The 22,469-nt window shown below is 41.2% G+C and overlaps 3 long non-coding RNA genes across 3 annotated transcripts; all 3 read right to left on the minus strand.

Moving 5' to 3' along the window:
- Positions 1-766: 766 nt before the first annotated feature.
- Positions 767-2,821, minus strand: LOC114831342. Its single transcript, XR_003778287.2, has 3 exons — positions 1,887-2,821; positions 1,270-1,401; positions 767-989 (listed from the first exon to the last, which is right to left on the minus strand). It is a non-coding gene; the product is annotated as an uncharacterized LOC114831342 (long non-coding RNA).
- Positions 2,822-8,421: 5,600 nt separating this feature from the next.
- LOC114840381 lies at positions 8,422-9,813 on the minus strand. Its single transcript, XR_003782565.2, has 3 exons — positions 9,542-9,813; positions 8,925-9,056; positions 8,422-8,644 (listed from the first exon to the last, which is right to left on the minus strand). It is a non-coding gene; the product is annotated as an uncharacterized LOC114840381 (long non-coding RNA).
- Positions 9,814-15,983: 6,170 nt separating this feature from the next.
- LOC114840385 lies at positions 15,984-18,038 on the minus strand. Its single transcript, XR_003782569.2, has 3 exons — positions 17,104-18,038; positions 16,487-16,618; positions 15,984-16,206 (listed from the first exon to the last, which is right to left on the minus strand). It is a non-coding gene; the product is annotated as an uncharacterized LOC114840385 (long non-coding RNA).
- Between the last annotated feature and the right edge of the window lie 4,431 nt (positions 18,039-22,469).

Genomic DNA, 22,469 nt, shown 5'->3' on the forward strand with positions numbered 1-22,469 from the left:
GAAGGGAATAGGAAGAGAGAATTGATGGAGAAGGGAATAGGAAGAGAGAATTGATGGAGAAGGGAATAGGAAGAGAGAATTGATGGAGAAGGGAACAGGAAGAGAGAATTGATGGAGAAGGGAATAGGAAGAGAGAATTGATGGAGAAGGGAATAGGAAGAGAGAATTGATGGAGAAGGGAATAGGAAGAGAAAATTGATGGAGAAGGGAACAGGAAGAGAGAATTGATGGAGAAGGGAACAGGAAGAGAGAATTGATGGAGAAGGGAATAGGAAGAGAGAATTGATGGAGAAGGGAATAGGAAGAGAGAATTGATGGAGAAGGGAATAGGAAGAGAGAATTGATGGAGAAGGGAACAGGAAGAGAGAATTGATGGAGAAGGGAACAGGAAGAGAGAATTGATGGAGAATGGAATAGGAAGAAAGAATTGATGGAGAAGGGAATAGGAAGAGAGAATTGATGGAGAAGGGAATAGGAAGAGAGAATTGATGGAGAAGGGAACAGGAAGAGAGAATTGATGGAGAAGGGAAAAGGAAGAGAGAATTGATGGAGAATGGAACTGGAAGAGAGAATTGATGGAGAATGGAACAGGAAGAGAGAATTGATGGAGAATGGAACTGGAAGAGAGAATTGATGGAGAATGGAACTGGAAGAGAGAATTGATGGAGAAGGGAATAGGAAGAGAGAATTGATGGAGAAGGGAATAGGAAGAGAGAATTGATGGAGAAGGGAATAGGAAGAGAGAATTGATTGAGAAGGGAATAGGAAGAGAGAATTGATGGAGAAGGGAATAGGAAGAGAGAATAGAGGGGCAAGGAAAGAGATGGAGAGATTAGAGGAGGTCTACAGGTGGGCCCTCGTAATAATTTAGAGCCTGGATATGGATTGTAGGCCCCGATCAACAACATTTCCACCACCGGTTCACTTGGGTTGTCGGGTCCGGTGTGAAGACCTTCCCACACACACCTGGTTGAGGACAGCTTTGAGGTCTGAAATGCAAACAAAGCATTAATACTGCATACTCGGACTGTTAGGGGTAGCCATACTACTCTGACATGCCACTCTAACAAGGCAATACTTCAACAATACTTTTTAATGATCCAGAGAATGTTCTGCTTAATAATATGTCTAGTTATTATGATCATAGTGACAAGTTTCATGCAGATAAAAAAATGAAATGGTATTTCATGCAAATCAAAGTCACTTTGCACACAGGTCTGAAAACAAGGTCCGGGAGCTAGAAGAAGAGACGAGGTCAGGATTGAGTACCATTGAAAGTATTACAGGACTGCAGGATTGTTGTTTTGTGTTATACTCAATCAGCCTACTTCCGTGACTGTTACTTTCTTCAATTTGACTTGGAAGTCGTAGGTTGGACCTCCACTCCTGGCCTCCAACTCGCTGTTGGGACACATAGAAGATATGAAAACAGTGGTCAACCTGTGTCATGGTCCAGGTGCCATGTTTTGGTTTCCAAGCGTCCCTGGATCGTGACGTCCATATGTATGTTCATTGTGCACCCCTGTGTTCAGGTAGCTTCCTCACCATGTCTATTGAAGTTCATTCCTTTCGGTCATTGTTGGATGTATACCCATGTCGCGTGTTTGTTATTATATAGTATATATAATTGATCAAACATATGAAAGGCAATGAACGTAGAACATTTACACACCCTCTATAAGAGACACCTAGTATGAGTATAATGTTACTTCATATATTACCCTTTTGCCCCTTCTGTATCACTTACCGCTACTGACGCCATTCTGGTTGTTTGTAACAGATGACAAGGACCATGCAGTTACTTAAGAGAATACAAATATCATGTATGTGTAGTATCACAAATACATACACCTGAGAAATAAATATGTCCGATCACCGAATATTACCTGTTTCAAACAGTTCTCGCACTGCTTCCATCCTTTGGCTGCTTGTTTGTCAGCATAAGGGGCAGCCACCATGCAAACTCCATCGGAATGCCACTCCTTTGCTCCTGTTCCTCAATATAGTGGGAGAGTAACAGTACGTTTGTGAAAACATCCTGTTAGCAAGATTAAAAACAGCACTATTTGACTATTTGCGCCATTGCACCAAAATCGCCTCATGTAAACAAAGGAGATAACGGCGCACATCGATGTCAAACTGGAGATAACGGCGCACGTTCTGACGTTACAAGCCAAAATCTGAATTTTCCCTGTAAACACTTAAAACGGACTTTCTGAATATCTTCACCATGGAAGGAGTTTTTCCAAAAGGTCCGTTTTCAGTGACCTAAAATGCAGTTTACGTTTGGACGAAAGTTCCCCGTTTAAAAAAGAAATGCCTGTGTACGTGTGGACTAGGCCTTAGCTTAGTTTAGCTTAGCTAAGGCCTAGTCCACACGTAACATGCGCAGGGTACCATGATCACTAACTGGTGCAGTAGCCGAACCGTCTTCACCGGCGGTGGTTTCGCTGTTAGGAACTTGCTCCTGATCGTTCTCGCCAACAGGGCTGGTTTGCTCTCTGCGGCCCACTCCCCCGTTTCTTACTATTCAACTACTGCTAATACTAGCAGGCTGCTTGAAAACGCGTATTCATTTCTTGTGCTCGTTCCCTTTTTCCTTGTGCAAAAGTAAGCTTTTGTGAACCGCTCGCATACTTGTGGACTAACGGATTTGTTGACATTTTCAAAATCACGAACAGACAACCAATATTTGGTAGCTAGCTATGCAGATGGGACATTGGGACCGATTTGGTGGCACACAAATTCAATATGGAGCTGCGTGATAGCGTCATAAGTAAGGACAAACTAAAAGGACAAAGGCCAGTCAGCATAAACACCATTATAGATATGAAATGACCTTAACAACATTTCATTTGCAATCATGGTTGCGGGGCCCTCTTGTGGCCGCTGCCCTGCATTGCAGCCCATGTAGTCCATTGGGTTAGTAAGGCCTCGTCTGCTCCGTATGATTTGAATGAAACCTATTACTAACTTAAATGTTCTACTTGAAATGGTAACAAACCCTTATCAATATAAAACACATTACATGTAGGCTATGCCTTTTAAATAAAATTATATACATCAGGGTATTTCCTGGCTGAAAATTAGTCAGTGGTGGTACCCCAACCCCGCTACCCCGCACTCTACCGGACGCCCCTCTGTGATACACTTCATGTAATGTCCGGTCACTCTGGGATTGTTTTTTATATTGTAATGTTAAATCTGCCCTGATGTCCATGTCCACTTGTGCAGATTATTCAAACTACACGGTCTTCCCTAATACTACAGCAACCAAAAAACAAGCAATGAATCTAAACTTAACATATGAGCATGTCACATATTTCTTTTATATGTATGTGTTTGTATTATATAAATATATGTATGTATATATATATATTTATATATATATATATATATATTTATTTTTTTTTAATATAGATGTAGGATTTTACCCTGGTGTTTTTTGTTCACCTCTGCCTGTCCAGGACAAGTAGACATTTTATTGGATTTAAGTGCATCCAGTCTATAGTTTCTGTTGGCTATTTTCCTAAGCCCCAAACACATTGGCTCCATAATGTTTCGAACATACAGAGCATGTCATTTCTTCTACGTTATATCTGAACCACCCGAAAACATTTTGCCATTGAGCATCAAAACTATGTTTATTAGAACATCTAGGAATCACATAAAATATATGGAATCACTCATCAAGCTTAAAATTAATCACAGTCAATATTATTGTTGTCTGTTTTCGTTGTTATACGATGTTCTTGTTAATTTGACCGGCATTAAAAATGAATCAGAGATGTGGGCCTGTATATAACAGCCTTGTTGCTGTGTTTTTTGTCCTATCCTTGCCTTGACGCCACATCATTTATCTCCCTCTCTCTCGAGATCCTTCAGCTGCAGTCGACTTGGCTATGCTGCTGTGCTCATCCAGCGTCTTCACGTTCATATATTTATATTGTTAGTGACTTAAACAGGTTCGCTGTATATTTTTACACTGTGGTTGCCAACCCTTTTCAGTTACTGTAGCACCGACAAAATATTCCTCTGCTTGGAGTACCCCTGAAGTACCCCCTCGTGTTAATTTCACTAGTGAGCGAAGAACATTCAAAATATTTGTACCCAGAGTCAGAGTGCATTTTTGCGTGCAACATAAACATTAAAAGGACACATTTCTATTTAGGTAGAAATTAGTTTCATCCCAACAGCAACAGTCACTGGAGTAAGGAAGTTTGCCAACGAGGAGTGGAACAGAATGTATCCAAAGTGAGACACTAAACAATAACTACAGTGTTTGGTTGCAGATATTGCTACTAAAGGGGGCATGATTAGTCATTGAATTCATGGGGGCAATTACTTTTTCACAAAGAGTATTGGGCATGGCATAACCTTCATTCATAAATAACTTATCTTTATCTAATATAAAGGACAGAGGAAATATTTCTTACGGCACTCACTGTTTATCAAAATGAACCTTCAGCAGTTTTTCTGATACTTTGGATATTTTTTATAAAATAAAATAAACTTGCTGCACGGGCCCAGTTCTGGTCACAAGGCAGCTTTTTTAACCTTCATCCTATCTTTGGCATCATTAGCTAGCTAACAAACATTACGCTACCCAGTGGCTTCTCCTCAAGAATGAGGTCAGATTAATCATTTCTCAAAAGTTCTCTTGCATGGTTCAAATACAGATTGAAGAATGTATTTTAATCATTGAATTAGGACCATAAAAGGTTTATCAGGAAAAAGAGGTCAAATAAGTAAGTTCTACTGATTTGTGCCTTGCTTATTAGGACTACTCAAACTGTAGCTATAGGGGGGGGGGGGGGGGGGGGGGGGGGGGGACATACTCCTTCTGGCTAAGTTTACAAGCTACAGGAACTATTGAGAGCTCTGCCGAGCAACCTTTTCTATTCAACATTTACTGTCTTTGGATAGAGTGCAGTCTGACCAAGACACAGGAAGACAGTATCCATCACGGCCAGAGCTGAAACCACCACAGGACATGGGCAAGCTCTCTGTTATTGTGACTTAGATCTTAGCTGATAAAGGATCATAAAGGAACAAATAAAGAACACCTTCATGTTACACAGCCTAATGAAATTAACCATTTCATTATCCATAGCAAGCTACATCAACATTGTTCAATGGCCCTTTGCTAGCTAGCCAACAGGACAAACATTACATGTCAATGATGGCAAGCTACTACTGCAAATTTGCTAGCTCGTGAACTTCACTAAAAAAATTGAGGATTGCATTTCATTATAATAATAACTTTATTTGAATAGTGCTTTTCTTGTACAATCACACTGTGCTTTACACACTATAAAGATAGAAATACATTAAAATAAAATACGTATATAAAACATAGATTATAAATAATAAATAAAGGAAGTACAAAGAATTTACAGTAGCAAAGTCCCAGGTTGCCTTTAGTTTTCAGTCAAGACCCTGGAACAGCCAGAAGTCCTATGTCACCTGATCTGAGAGGCCTACTGTAACAGCGCAGTATAGGTTTAGCATGTCACTAATGTAATCAGGTGCCAGAACATTTAGGGCCTTAAAAGTGCTAAGTAGAAATTTTAAATCTACTCTGAAATTGACCGTTAACCATAGTATAGCTGCCAACACGGGGTTATAAGAGGCGTTGATTTACTGCTGGTAAGACGTCCGGCAGCTGAACTCTTTGAGTTCACCTAGTGACTATTTGTTGAAGCATGTAAACAAAGCATTACAGTAGTCTAGGCGAGAGGAAATAAATGCATTTCTAATTTTCTCAGTGTCCTCAAAAGATAAAACCCATTTTATTTTAAGCTAGTAGATGATATCAGATGATATCTCTAAACAATACGTCTGCTGTTTATGCAAGATCATAAGATGACATTTTGTATGGTATATTTAGCAAACAAGTGCGGCAGTACCTTCTGTCAATGCTGCTAGGCTAGCCTAGTGCGATCGTGACTGCACCATTGCTTCGAATACCATGGACCAACGGCCGGTGTTTTCCCTGAAAGGGGGTGGGGGAGCGGGCGGACTCCGGGACTCAAGCATTTTACGGGGAAGGGGGGACTCAAAAGAGAGTGGAACGGGTTACCATGGAGATTAGCAACGAAAGTATATAAAAAAAAAAATCGAGAAGTATTGAATAAAATGAAATATAATATAGCAGCCACTCCTGACAACTGGTGAAAATTGCTAACCTTACGTAAAAATGTTGAAGCGAATAGAAAAGGGTCCGCACCGGATGGCACCTCGTGCACAGGTGCCATCCGGCCGGCGCCTCCCGTATAGCTCCAACGCGGTGCTGCTAGGCGGGTCCCACCCACCCTGCTACAATTCGCCCCCTAGTGGAGCGAACCCGCAACCTTCCGCTTCGCAGCACCGGTTGACGCCCTTGTCACTATTCCAACGCTCTGAGCTATCCGGGAGGCACGGCCGCCGGACGATTCGGCAAAATTTCAACCTATCAAAATGTCCATATATGGGCATGAGTCCAAATGACGTCACACAGGCTTACGGCGGCTAGGACCACTACGCCCATTGCTTAACACGGGCTGAAACGACATCGATTTTCACCCATTTACATGTTAACATTCTTCCATACGAAAGGCCTTCGTTTTGATATTTTACAACTAGTTAAGGAGATCCTTGCGCCGGTGGCCAGTATTTACTAAGTTTAACAATGTTTCGCTCTATGCAGACGAGCTGAACCATAACAGACCGACCTAACCGCGTTCTAAACAACTCTCGTTCTCCCATCGCGACACAAATGATTGCAGCAAGTGTGTGTCAGCAGGACGGAGACGGAAACATCAGGCCAGTCCTCAGAGGAACACACGTTATAGAGATCAGACCAGTCACCTGAGGAACACACGTTACATGGCGTTTGTTTGCGTGGCTGCGTTAATTAGCTAACTACTCAGCTAAGAGACACATTATTCTCACCTGGTCTATGTGTACCTATCAATATTGCTGCCACATCTGTATCCCCAATTATATTCACATGTATTGAGAAAATCCAGGCGTTAGGTAATACAAGTTTGGCTAGCTAACACTAACAGTACTATTTCCATAGCTTGTTCATCCCACATTGAAAACCGATACATTCACAGTACTATTTCCATAGCTTGTTCATCCCACATTGAAAACCGATACATTCACGTTGCATTTCATGTGACTTTTATTCTGAGTAAATAATTTAAACCGTTGCAACAAAAGAGAAGGGGGGACAAGAGTGTCAGGCAAATTTAGTTTAAAGTTGGATAAAATGTATTTACTTGAATCTGAACAACCTCATTAATGATGAGATAAGGTTTAATACCATCTCTTAAAGGTAATGCTCTGCGTTTTTTAAGAAAGGTATGCATTACTTTAGTAGCCAGGGAAGAGACAAGAGTCTTAAAAGTGTGGGACATAATGGTACAGAAAGCAGAGAGCCAGCAGGGTACATGGAAGAGAGAGTAGACCAGAGTGGAACAGAGGATAGAAGAGGTGGAGATAACGGAAGAGGAAGTGAGGAAGAATTGTGATGGAGGGGAGAGAATTGATGGAGAATGGAACAGGAAGAGAGAATTGATGGAGAAGGGAATAGGAAGAGAGAATTGATGGAGAAGGGAATAGGAAGAGAGAATTGATGGAGAAGGGAATAGGAAGAGAGAATTGATGGAGAAGGGAATAGGAAGAGAGAATTGATGGAGAAGGGAATAGGAAGAGAGAATTGATGGAGAAGGGAATAGGAAGAGAGAATTGATGGAGAAGGGAACAGGAAGAGAGAATTGATGGAGAAGGGAATAGGAAGAGAGAATTGATGGAGAAGGGAATAGGAAGAGAGAATTGATGGAGAAGGGAATAGGAAGAGAAAATTGATGGAGAAGGGAACAGGAAGAGAGAATTGATGGAGAAGGGAACAGGAAGAGAGAATTGATGGAGAAGGGAACAGGAAGAGAGAATTGATGGAGAAGGGAATAGGAAGAGAGAATTGATGGAGAAGGGAATAGGAAGAGAGAATTGATGGAGAAGGGAATAGGAAGAGAGAATTGATGGAGAAGGGAACAGGAAGAGAGAATTGATGGAGAATGGAATAGGAAGAGAGAATTGATGGAGAATGGAATAGGAAGAAAGAATTGATGGAGAAGGGAATAGGAAGAGAGAATTGATGGAGAAGGGAACAGGAAGAGAGAATTGATGGAGAAGGGAACAGGAAGAGAGAATTGATGGAGAAGGGAAAAGGAAGAGAGAATTGATGGAGAATGGAACAGGAAGAGAGAATTGATGGAGAATGGAACAGGAAGAGAGAATTGATGGAGAATGGAACTGGAAGAGAGAATTGATGGAGAATGGAACTGGAAGAGAGAATTGATGGAGAAGGGAATAGGAAGAGAGAATTGATGGAGAAGGGAATAGGAAGAGAGAATTGATGGAGAAGGGAATAGGAAGAGAGAATTGATGGAGAAGGGAATAGGAAGAGAGAATAGAGGGGCAAGGAAAGAGATGGAGAGATTAGAGGAGGTCTACAGGTGGGCCCTCGTAATAATTTAGAGCCTGGATATGGATTGTAGGCCCCGATCAACAACATTTCCACCACCGGTTCACTTGGGTTGTCGGGTCCGGTGTGAAGACCTTCCCACACACACCTGGTTGAGGACAGCTTTGAGGTCTGAAATGCAAACAAAGCATTAATACTGCATACTCGGACTGTTAGGGGTAGCCATACTACTCTGACATGCCACTCTAACAAGGCAATACTTCAACAATACTTTTTAATGATCCAGAGAATGTTCTGCTTAATAATATGTCTAGTTATTATGATCATAGTGACAAGTTTCATGCAGATAAAAAAATGAAATGGTATTTCATGCAAATCAAAGTCACTTTGCACACAGGTCTGAAAACAAGGTCCGGGAGCTAGAAGAAGAGACGAGGTCAGGATTGAGTACCATTGAAAGTATTACAGGACTGCAGGATTGTTGTTTTGTGTTATACTCAATCAGCCTACTTCCGTGACTGTTACTTTCTTCAATTTGACTTGGAAGTCGTAGGTTGGACCTCCACTCCTGGCCTCCAACTCGCTGTTGGGACACATAGAAGATATGAAAACAGTGGTCAACCTGTGTCATGGTCCAGGTGCCATGTTTTGGTTTCCAAGCGTCCCTGGATCGTGACGTCCATATGTATGTTCATTGTGCACCCCTGTGTTCAGGTAGCTTCCTCACCATGTCTATTGAAGTTCATTCCTTTCGGTCATTGTTGGATGTATACCCATGTCGCGTGTTTGTTATTATATAGTATATATAATTGATCAAACATATGAAAGGCAATGAACGTAGAACATTTACACACCCTCTATAAGAGACACCTAGTATGAGTATAATGTTACTTCATATATTACCCTTTTGCCCCTTCTGTATCACTTACCGCTACTGACGCCATTCTGGTTGTTTGTAACAGATGACAAGGACCATGCAGTTACTTAAGAGAATACAAATATCATGTATGTGTAGTATCACAAATACATACACCTGAGAAATAAATATGTCCGATCACCGAATATTACCTGTTTCAAACAGTTCTCGCACTGCTTCCATCCTTTGGCTGCTTGTTTGTCAGCATAAGGGGCAGCCACCATGCAAACTCCATCGGAATGCCACTCCTTTGCTCCTGTTCCTCAATATAGTGGGAGAGTAACAGTACGTTTGTGAAAACATCCTGTTAGCAAGATTAAAAACAGCACTATTTGACTATTTGCGCCATTGCACCAAAATCGCCTCATGTAAACAAAGGAGATAACGGCGCACATCGATGTCAAACTGGAGATAAAGGCGCACGTTCTGACGTTACAAGCCAAAATCTGAATTTTCCCTGTAAACACTTAAAACGGACTTTCTGAATATCTTCACCATGGAAGGAGTTTTTCCAAAAGGTCCGTTTTCAGTGACCTAAAATGCAGTTTACGTTTGGACGAAAGTTCCCCGTTTAAAAAAGAAATGCCTGTGTACGTGTGGACTAGGCCTTAGCTTAGTTTAGCTTAGCTACGGCCTAGTCCACACGTAACATGCGCAGGGTACCATGATCACTAACTGGTGCAGTAGCCGAACCGTCTTCACCGGCGGTGGTTTCGCTGTTAGGAACTTGCTCCTGATCGTTCTCGCCAACAGGGCTGGTTTGCTCTCTGCGGCCCACTCCCCCGTTTCTTACTATTCAACTACTGCTAATACTAGCAGGCTGCTTGAAAACGCGTATTCATTTCTTGTGCTCGTTCCCTTTTTCCTTGTGCAAAATTAAGCTTTTGTGAACCGCTCGCATACTTGTGGACTAACGGATTTGTTGACATTTTCAAAATCACGAACAGACAACCAATATTTGGTAGCTAGCTATGCAGATGGGACATTGGGACCGATTTGGTGGCACACAAATTCAATATGGAGCTGCGTGATAGCGTCATAAGTAAGGACAAACTAAAAGGACAAAGGCCAGTCAGCATAAACACCATTATAGATATGAAATGACCTTAACAACATTTCATTTGCAATCATGGTTGCGGGGCCCTCTTGTGGCCGCTGCCCTGCATTGCAGCCCCTGTAGTCCATTGGGTTAGTAAGGCCTCGTCTGCTCCGTATGATTTGAATGAAACCTATTACTAACTTAAATGTTCTACTTGAAATGGTAACAAACCCTTATCAATATAAAACACATTACATGTAGGCTATGCCTTTTAAATAAAATTATATACACCAGGGTATTTCCTGGCTGAAAATTAGTCAGTGGTGGTACCCCAACCCCGCTACCCCGCACTCTACCGGACGCCCCTCTGTGATACACTTCATGTAATGACCGGTCACTCTGGGAAAAACATTTATATTGTAATGTTAAATCTGCCCTGATGTCCATGTCCACTTGTGCAGATAATTCAAACTACGTGGTCTTCCCTAATACTACAGCAACCAAAAAACAAGCAATAAATCTAAACTTAACATATGAGCATGTCACATATTTCTTTTATATGTATGTGTTTGTATTATATAAATATATGTATGTATGTATATATATACATTTATATATATATATATATATATTTTTTTTTTTAATATAGATGTAGGATTTTACCCTGGTGTTTTTTGTTCACCTCTGCCTGTCCAGGACAAGTAGACATTTTATTGGATTTAAGTGCATCCAGCCTATAGTTTCTGTTGGCTATTTTCCTAAGCCCCAAACACATTGGCTCCACAATGTTTTGAGCATACAGAGCATGTCATTTCCTCTACGTTATATCTGAACCACCCGAAAACATTTTGCCATTGAGCATCAAAACTATTTTATTAGAACATCTAGGAATCACATAAAATGTATGGAATCACTCATCAAGCTTAAAATTAATCACAGTCAATATTATTGTTGTCTGTTTTCGTTGTTATACGATGTTCTTGTTAATTTGACCGGCATTAAAAATGAATCAGAGATGTGGGCCTGTATATAACAGCCTTGTTGCCGTGTTTTTTGTCCTATCCTTGCCTTGACGCCACATCATTTATCTCCCTCTCTCTCGAGATCCTTCAGCTGCAGTCGACTTGGCTATGCTGCTGTGCTCATCCAGCGTCTTCACGTTCATATATTTATATTGTTAGTGACTTAAACAGGTTCGCTGTATATTTTTACACTGTGGTTGCCAACCCTTTTCAGTTACTGTAGCACCGACAAAATATTCCTCTGCTTGAAGTACCCCTGAAGTACCCCCTCGTGTTAATTTCACTAGTAAGCCTATGGTGTCGTGAGTGTTTTCAAGTACCCCCGGGGGTCTAGGTACCCCTGGTTAGGAACCACTGGTATATAGCATATAAAAGGTTGTTGGGGACAGTAGCCTACGTACCCTAATCTAATCGTCTTTTCACAAATCCCTCAATCACTGTTGATTACAGAATAAGTCATCCGTGTCAGTACATTTGTTAAAGTACCATAGACTATTTCACTTGCTTGTGAGATTTTTGTAGAGTGAGCGAAGAACATTCAAAATATTTGTACCCAGAGTCAGAGTGCATTTTTGCGTGCAACATAAACATTAAAAGGACACATTTCTATTTAGGTAGAAATTAGTTTCATCCCAACAGCAACAGTCACTGGAGTAAGGAAGTTTGCCAACGAGGAGTGGAACAGAATGTATCCAAAGTGAGACACTAAACAATAACTACAGTGTTTGGTTGCAGATATTGCTACTAAAGGGGGCATGATTAGTCATTGAATTCATGGGGGCAATTACTTTTTCACAAAGAGTATTGGGCATGGCATAACCTTCATTCATAAATAACTTATCTTTATCTAATATAAAGGACAGAGGAAATATTTCTTACGGCACTCACTGTTTATCAAAATGAACCTTCAGCAGTTTTTCTGATACTTTGGATATTTTTTATAAAATAAAATAAACTTGCTGCACGGGCCCAGTTCTGGTCACAAGGCAGCTTTTTTAACCTTCATCCTATCTTTGGCATCATTAGCTAGCTAACAAACATTACGCTACCCAGTGGCTTCTCCTCAAGAATGAGGTCAGATTAATCATTTCTCAAAAGTTCTCTTGCATGGTTCAAATACAGATTGAAGAATGTATTTTAATCATTGAATTAGGACCATAAAAGGTTTATCAGGAAAAAGAGGTCAAATAAGTAAGTTCTACTGATTTGTGCCTTGCTTATTAGGACTACTCAAACTGTAGCTATAGGGGGGGGGGACGGACGACATACTCCTTCTGGCTAAGTTTACAAGCTACAGGAACTATTGAGAGCTCTGCCGAGCAACCTTTTCTATTCAACATTTACTGTCTTTGGATAGAGTGCAGTCTGACCAAGACACAGGAAGACAGTATCCATCACGGCCAGAGCTGCAACCACCACAGGACATGGGCAAGCTCTCTGTTATTGTGACTTAGATCTTAGCTGATAAAGGATCATAAAGGAACAAATAAAGAACACCTTCATGTTACACAGCCTAATGAAATTAACCATTTCATTATCCATAGCAAGCTACATCAACATTGTTCAATGGCCCTTTGCTAGCTAGCCAACAGGACAAACATTACATGTCAATGATGGCAAGCTACTACTGCAAATTTGCTAGCTCGTGAACTTCACTAAAAAAATTGAGGATTGCATTTCATTATAATAATAACTTTATTTGAATAGTGCTTTTCTTGTACAATCACACTGTGCTTTACACACTATAAAGATAGAAATACATTAAAATAAAATACGTATATAAAACATAGATTATAAATAATAAATAAAGGAAGTACAAAGAATTTACAGTAGCAAAGTCCCAGGTTGCCTTTAGTTTTCAGTCAAGACCCTGGAACAGCCAGAAGTCCTATGTCACCTGATCTGAGAGGCCTACTGTAACAGCGCAGTATAGGTTTAGCATGTCACTAATGTAATCAGGTGCCAGAACATTTAGGGCCTTAAAAGTGCTAAGTAGAAATTTTAAATCTACTCTGAAATTGACCGTTAACCATAGTATAGCTGCCAACACGGGGTTATAAGAGGCGTTGATTTACTGCTGGTAAGACGTCCGGCAGCTGAACTCTTTGAGTTCACCTAGTGACTATTTGTTGAAGCATGTAAATACAGCATTACAGTAGTCTAGGCGAGAGGAAATAAATGCATTTCTAATTTTCTCAGTGTCCTCAAAAGATAAAACCCATTTTATTTTAAGCTAGTAGATGATATCAGATGATATCTCTAAACAATACGTCTGCTGTTTATGCAAGATCATAAGATGACATTTTGTATGGTATATTTAGCAAACAAGTGCGGCAGTACCTTCTGTCAATGCTGCTAGGCTAGCCTAGTGCGATCGTGACTGCACCATTGCGTCGAATACCATGGACCAACGGCCGGTGTTTTCCCTGAAAGGGGGTGGGGGAGCGGGCGGACTCCGGGACTCAAGCATTTTACGGGGAAGGGGGGACTCAAAAGAGAGTGGAACGGGTTACCATGGAGATTAGCAACGAAAGTATATAAAAAAAAAAATCGAGAAGTATTGAATAAAATGAAATATAATATAGCAGCCACTCCTGACAACTGGTGAAAATTGCTAACCTTACGTAAAAATGTTGAAGCGAATAGAAAAGGGTCCGCACCGGATGGCACCTCGTGCACAGGTGCCATCCGGCCGGCGCCTCCCGTATAGCTCCAACGCGGTGCTGCTAGGCGGGTCCCACCCACCCTGCTACAATTCGCCCCCTAGTGGAGCGAACCCGCAACCTTCCGCTTCGCAGCACCGGTTGACGCCCTTGTCACTATTCCAACGCTCTGAGCTATCCGGGAGGCACGGCCGCCGGACGATTCGGCAAAATTTCAACCTATCAAAATGTCCATATATGGGCATGAGTCCAAATGACGTCACACAGGCTTACGGCGGCTAGGACCACTACGCCCATTGCTTAACACGGGCTGAAACGACATCGATTTTCACCCATTTACATGTTAACATTCTTCCATACGAAAGGCCTTCGTTTTGATATTTTACAACTAGTTAAGGAGATCCTTGCGCCGGTGGCCAGTATTTACTAAGTTTAACAATGTTTCGCTCTATGCAGACGAGCTGAACCATAACAGACCGACCTAACCGCGTTCTAAACAACTCTCGTTCTCCCATCGCGACACAAATGATTGCAGCAAGTGTGTGTCAGCAGGACGGAGACGGAAACATCAGGCCAGTCCTCAGAGGAACACACGTTATAGAGATCAGACCAGTCACCTGAGGAACACACGTTACATGGCGTTTGTTTGCGTGGCTGCGTTAATTAGCTAACTACTCAGCTAAGAGACACATTATTCTCACCTGGTCTATGTGTACCTATCAATATTGCTGCCACATCTGTATCCCCAATTATATTCACATGTATTGAGAAAATCCAGGCGTTAGGTAATACAAGTTTGGCTAGCTAACACTAACAGTACTATTTCCATAGCTTGTTCATCCCACATTGAAAACCGATACATTCACAGTACTATTTCCATAGCTTGTTCATCCCACATTGAAAACCGATACATTCACGTTGCATTTCATGTGACTTTTATTCTGAGTAAATAGTTTAAACCGTTGCAACAAAAGAGAAGGGGGGACAAGAGTGTCAGGCAAATTTAGTTTAAAGTTGGATAAAATGTATTTACTTGAATCTGAACAACCTCATTAATGATGAGATAAGGTTTAATACCATCTCTTAAAGGTAATGCTCTGCGTTTTTTAAGAAAGGTATGCATTACTTTAGTAGCCAGGGAAGAGACAAGAGTCTTAAAAGTGTGGGACATAATGGTACAGAAAGCAGAGAGCCAGCAGGGTACATGGAAGAGAGAGTAGACCAGAGTGGAACAGAGGATAGAAGAGGTGGAGATAACGGAAGAGGAAGTGAGGAAGAATTGTGATGGAGGGGAGAGAATTGATGGAGAATGGAACAGGAAGAGAGAATTGATGGAGAAGGGAATAGGAAGAGAGAATTGATGGAGAAGGGAATAGGAAGAGAGAATTGATGGAGAAGGGAATAGGAAGAGAGAATTGATGGAGAAGGGAATAGGAAGAGAGAATTGATGGAGAAGGGAATAGGAAGAGAGAATTGATGGAGAAGGGAATAGGAAGAGAGAATTGATGGAGAAGGGAATAGGAAGAGAGAATTGATGGAGAAGGGAATAGGAAGAGAGAATTGATGGAGAAGGGAATAGGAAGAGAGAATTGATGGAGAAGGGAATAGGAAGAGAGAATTGATGGAGAAGGGAACAGGAAGAGAGAATTGATGGAGAAGGGAAAAGGAAGAGAGAATTGATGGAGAATGGAACAGGAAGAGAGAATTGATGGAGAATGGAACAGGAAGAGAGAATTGATGGAGAATGGAACTGGAAGAGAGAATTGATGGAGAATGGAACTGGAAGAGAGAATTGATGGAGAAGGGAATAGGAAGAGAGAATTGATGGAGAAGGGAATAGGAAGAGAGAATTGATGGAGAAGGGAATAGGAAGAGAGAATTGATGGAGAAGGGAATAGGAAGAGAGAATAGAGGGGCAAGGAAAGAGATGGAGAGATTAGAGGAGGTCTACAGGTGGGCCCTCGTAATAATTTAGAGCCTGGATATGGATTGTAGGCCCCGATCAACAACATTTCCACCACCGGTTCACTTGGGTTGTCGGGTCCGGTGTGAAGACCTTCCCGCACACACCTGGTTGAGGACAGCTTTGAGGTCTGAAATGCAAACAAAGCATTAATACTGCATACTCGGACTGTTAGGGGTAGCCATACTACTCTGACATGCCACTCTAACAAGGCAATACTTCAACAATACTTTTTAATGATCCAGAGAATGTTCTGCTTAATAATATGTCTAGTTATTATGATCATAGTGACAAGTTTCATGCAGATAAAAAAATGAAATGGTATTTCATGCAAATCAAAGTCACTTTGCACACAGGTCTGAAAACAAGGTCCGGGAGCTAGAAGAAGAGACGAGGTCAGGATTGAGTACCATTGAAAGTATTACAGGACTGCAGGATTGTTGTTTTGTGTTATACTCAATCAGCCTACTTCCGTGACTGTTACTTTCTTCAATTTGACTTGGAAGTCGTAGGTTGGACCTCCACTCCTGGCCTCCAACTCGCTGTTGGGACACATAGAAGATATGAAAACAGTGGTCAAGCTGTGTCATGGTCCAGGTGCCATGTTTTGGTTTCCAAGCGTCCCTGGATCGTGACGTCCATATGTATGTTCATTGTGCACCCCTGTGTTCAGGTAGCTTCCTCACCATGTCTATTGAAGTTCATTCCTTTCGGTCATTGTTGGATGTATACCCATGTCGCGTGTTTGTTATTATATAGTATATATAATTGATCAAACATATGAAAGGCAATGAACGTAGAACATTTACACACCCTCTATAAGAGACACCTAGTATGAGTATAATGTTACTTCATATATTACCCTTTTGCCCCTTCTGTATCACTTACCGCTACTGACGCCATTCTGGTTGTTTGTAACAGATGACAAGGACCATGCAGTTACTTAAGAGAATACAAATATCATGTATGTGTAGTATCACAAATACATACACCTGAGAAATAAATATGTCCGATCACCGAATATTACCTGTTTCAAACAGTTCTCGCACTGCTTCCATCCTTTGGCTGCTTGTTTGTCAGCATAAGGGGCAGCCACCATGCAAACTCCATCGGAATGCCACTCCTTTGCTCCTGTTCCTCAATATAGTGGGAGAGTAACAGTACGTTTGTGAAAACATCCTGTTAGCAAGATTAAAAACAGCACTATTTGACTATTTGCGCCATTGCACCAAAATCGCCTCATGTAAACAAAGGAGATAACGGCGCACATCGATGTCAAACTGGAGATAAAGGCGCACGTTCTGACGTTACAAGCCAAAATCTCAATTTTCCCTGTAAACACTTAAAACGGACTTTCTGAATATCTTCACCATGGAAGGAGTTTTTCCAAAAGGTCCGTTTTCAGTGACCTAAAATGCAGTTTACGTTTGGACGAAAGTTCCCCGTTTAAAAAAGAAATGCCTGTGTACGTGTGGACTAGGCCTTAGCTTAGTTTAGCTTAGCTAAGGCCTAGTCCACACGTAACATGCGCAGGGTACCATGATCACTAACTGGTGCAGTAGCCGAACCGTCTTCACCGGCGGTGGTTTCGCTGTTAGGAACTTGCTCCTGATCGTTCTCGCCAACAGGGCTGGTTTGCTCTCTGCGGCCCACTCCCCCGTTTCTTACTATTCAACTACTGCTAATACTAGCAGGCTGCTTGAAAACGCGTATTCATTTCTTGTGCTCGTTCCCTTTTTCCTTGTGCAAAATTAAGCTTTTGTGAACCGCTCGCATACTTGTGGACTAACGGATTTGTTGACATTTTCAAAATCACGAACAGACAACCAATATTTGGTAGCTAGCTATGCAGATGGGACATTGGGACCGATTTGGTGGCACACAAATTCAATATGGAGCTGCGTGATAGCGTCATAAGTAAGGACAAACTAAAAGGACAAAGGCCAGTCAGCATAAACACCATTATAGATATGAAATGACCTTAACAACATTTCATTTGCAATCATGGTTGCGGGGCCCTCTTGTGGCCGCTGCCCTGCATTGCAGCCCATGTAGTCCATTGGGTTAGTAAGGCCTCGTCTGCTCCGTATGATTTGAATGAAACCTATTACTAACTTAAATGTTCTACTTGAAATGGTAACAAACCCTTATCAATATAAAACACATTACATGTAGGCTATGCCTTTTAAATAAAATTATATACACCAGGGTATTTCCTGGCTGAAAATTAGTCAGTGGTGGTACCCCAACCCCGCTACCCCGCACTCTACCGGACGCCCCTCTGTGATACACTTCATGTAATGTCCGGTCACTCTGGGATTGTTTTTTATATTGTAATGTTAAATCTGCCCTGATGTCCATGTCCACTTGTGCAGATTATTCAAACTACACAGTCTTCCCTAATACTACAGCAACCAAAAAACAAGCAATGAATCTAAACTTAACATATGAGCATGTCACATATTTCTTTTATATGTATGTGTTTGTATTATATAAATATATGTATGTATATATATATATTTATATATATATATATATATATATATTTTTTAATATAGATGTAGGATTTTACCCTGGTGTTTTTTGTTCACCTCTGCCTGTCCAGGACAAGTAGACATTTTATTGGATTTAAGTGCATCCAGTCTATAGTTTCTGTTGGCTATTTTCCTAAGCCCCAAACACATTGGCTCCATAATGTTTCGAACATACAGAGCATGTCATTTCTTCTACGTTATATCTGAACCACCCGAAAACATTTTGCCATTGAGCATCAAAACTATGTTTATTAGAACATCTAGGAATCACATAAAATATATGGAATCACTCATCAAGCTTAAAATTAATCACAGTCAATATTATTGTTGTCTGTTTTCGTTGTTATACGATGTTCTTGTTAATTTGACCGGCATTAAAAATGAATCAGAGATGTGGGCCTGTATATAACAGCCTTGTTGCTGTGTTTTTTGTCCTATCCTTGCCTTGACGCCACATCATTTATCTCCCTCTCTCTCGAGATCCTTCAGCTGCAGTCGACTTGGCTATGCTGCTGTGCTCATCCAGCGTCTTCACGTTCATATATTTATATTGTTAGTGACTTAAACAGGTTCGCTGTATATTTTTACACTGTGGTTGCCAACCCTTTTCAGTTACTGTAGCACCGACAAAATATTCCTCTGCTTGGAGTACCCCTGAAGTACCCCCTCGTGTTAATTTCACTAGTAAGCCTATGGTGTCGTGAGTGTTTTCAAGTACCCCCGGGGGTCTAGGTACCCCTGGTTAGGAACCACTGGTATATAGCATATAAAAGGTTGTTGGGGACAGTAGCCTACGTACCCTAATCTTATCGTTTTTTTCACAAATCCCTCAATCAGTGTTGATTACAGAATAAGTCATCCGTGTCAATACATTTGTTAAAGTACCATAGACTATTTCACTTGCTTGTGAGATTTTTGTAGAGTGAGCGAAGAACATTCAAAATATTTGTACCCAGAGTCAGAGTGCATTTTTGCGTGCAACATAAACATTAAAAGGACACATTTCTATTTAGGTAGAAATTAGTTTCATCCCAACAGCAACAGTCACTGGAGTAAGGAAGTTTGCCAACGAGGAGTGGAACAGAATGTATCCAAAGTGAGACACTAAACAATAACTACAGTGTTTGGTTGCAGATATTGCTACTAAAGGGGGCATGATTAGTCATTGAATTCATGGGGGCAATTACTTTTTCACAAAGAGTATTGGGCATGGCATAACCTTCATTCATAAATAACTTATCTTTATCTAATATAAAGGACAGAGGAAATATTTCTTACGGCACTCACTGTTAATCAAAATGAACCTTCAGCAGTTTCTGATACTTTGGATATTTTTTATAAAATAAAATAAACTTGCTGCACGGGCCCAGTTCTGGTCACAAGGCAGCTTTTTTAACCTTCATCCTATCTTTGGCATCATTAGCTAGCTAACAAACATTACGCTACCCAGTGGCTTCTCCTCAAGAATGAGGTCAGATTAATCATTTCTCAAAAGTTCTCTTGCATGGTTCAAATACAGATTGAAGAATGTATTTTAATCATTGAATTAGGACCATAAAAGGTTTATCAGGAAAAAGAGGTCAAATAAGTAAGTTCTACTGATTTGTGCCTTGCTTATTAGGACTACTCAAACTGTAGCTATAGGGGGGGGGGGACGACGACATACTCCTTCTGGCTAAGTTTACAAGCTACAGGAACTATTGAGAGCTCTGCCGAGCAACCTTTTCTATTCAACATTTACTGTCTTTGGATAGAGTGCAGTCTGACCAAGACACAGGAAGACAGTATCCATCACGGCCAGAGCTGAAACCACCACAGGACATGGGCAAGCTCTCTGTTATTGTGACTTAGATCTTAGCTGATAAAGGATCATAAAGGAACAAATAAAGAACACCTTCATGTTACACAGCCTAATGAAATTAACCATTTCATTATCCATAGCAAGCTACATCAACATTGTTCAATGGCCCTTTGCTAGCTAGCCAACAGGACAAACATTACATGTCAATGATGGCAAGCTACTACTGCAAATTTGCTAGCTCATGAACTTCACTAAAAAAATTGAGGATTGCATTTCATTATAATAATAACTTTATTTGAATAGTGCTTTTCTTGTACAATCACACTGTGCTTTACACACTATAAAGATAGAAATACATTAAAATAAAATACGTATATAAAACATAGATTATAAATAAAGGAAGTACAAAGAATTTACAGTAGCAAAGTCCCAGGTTGCCTTTAGTTTTCAGTCAAGACCCTGGAACAGCCAGAAGTCCTATGTCACCTGATCTGAGAGGCCTACTGTAACAGCGCAGTATAGGTTTAGCATGTCACTAATGTAATCAGGTGCCAGAACATTTAGGGCCTTAAAAGTGCTAAGTAGAAATTTTAAATCTACTCTGAAATTGACCGTTAACCATAGTATAGCTGCCAACACGGGGTTATAAGAGGCGTTGATTTACTGCTGGTAAGACGTCCGGCAGCTGAACTCTTTGAGTTCACCTAGTGACTATTTGTTGAAGCATGTAAACAAAGCATTACAGTAGTCTAGGCGAGAGGAAATAAATGCATTTCTAATTTTCTCAGTGTCCTCAAAAGATAAAACCCATTTTATTTTAAGCTAGTAGATGATATCAGATGATATCTCTAAACAATACGTCTGCTGTTTATGCAAGATCATAAGATGACATTTTGTATGGTATATTTAGCAAACAAGTGCGGCAGTACCTTCTGTCAATGCTGCTAGGCTAGCCTAGTGCGATCGTGACTGCACCATTGCGTCGAATACCATGGACCAACGGCCGGTGTTTTCCCTGAAAGGGGGTGGGGGAGCGGGCGGACTCCGGGACTCAAGCATTTTACGGGGAAGGGGGGACTCAAAAGAGAGTGGAACGGGTTACCATGGAGATTAGCAACGAAAGTATATAAAAAAAAAAATCGAGAAGTATTGAATAAAATGAAATATAATATAGCAGCCACTCCTGACAACTGGTGAAAATTGCTAACCTTACGTAAAAATGTTGAAGCGAATAGAAAAGGGTCCGCACCGGATGGCACCTCGTGCACAGGTGCCATCCGGCCGGCGCCTCCCGTATAGCTCCAACGCGGTGCTGCTAGGCGGGTCCCACCCACCCTGCTACAATTCGCCCCCTAGTGGAGCGAACCCGCAACCTTCCGCTTCGCAGCACCGGTTGACGCCCTTGTCACTATTCCAACGCTCTGAGCTATCCGGGAGGCACGGCCGCCGGACGATTCGGCAAAATTTCAACCTATCAAAATGTCCATATATGGGCATGAGTCCAAGTGACGTCACACAGGCTTACGGCGGCTAGGACCACTACGCCCATTGCTTAACACGGGCTGAAACGACATCGATTTTCACCCATTTACATGTTAACATTCTTCCATAGGAAAGGGCTTCGTTTTGATATTTTACAACTAGTTAAGGAGATCCTTGCGCCGGTGGCCAGTATTTACTAAGTTTAACAATGTTTCGCTCTATGCAGACGAGCTGAACCATAACAGACCGACCTAGCCGCGTTCAAAACAACTGGTCTATGTGTACCTATCAATATTGCTGCCACATCTGTATCCCCAATTATATTCACATGTATTGAGAAAATCCAGGCGTTAGGTAATACAAGTTTGGCTAGCTAACACTAACAGTACTATTTCCATAGCTTGTTCATCCCACATTGAAAACCGATACATTCACAGTACTATTTCCATAGCTTGTTCATCCCACATTGAAAACCGATACATTCACGTTGCATTTCATGTGACTTTTATTCTGAGTAAATAATTTAAACCGTTGCAACAAAAGAGAAGGGGGGACAAGAGTGTCAGGCAAATTTAG

The sequence above is a fragment of the Esox lucius genome, chromosome 11, assembly GCF_011004845.1.
Source record: "Esox lucius isolate fEsoLuc1 chromosome 11, fEsoLuc1.pri, whole genome shotgun sequence".
Lineage (NCBI taxonomy): Eukaryota > Metazoa > Chordata > Actinopteri > Esociformes > Esocidae > Esox > Esox lucius.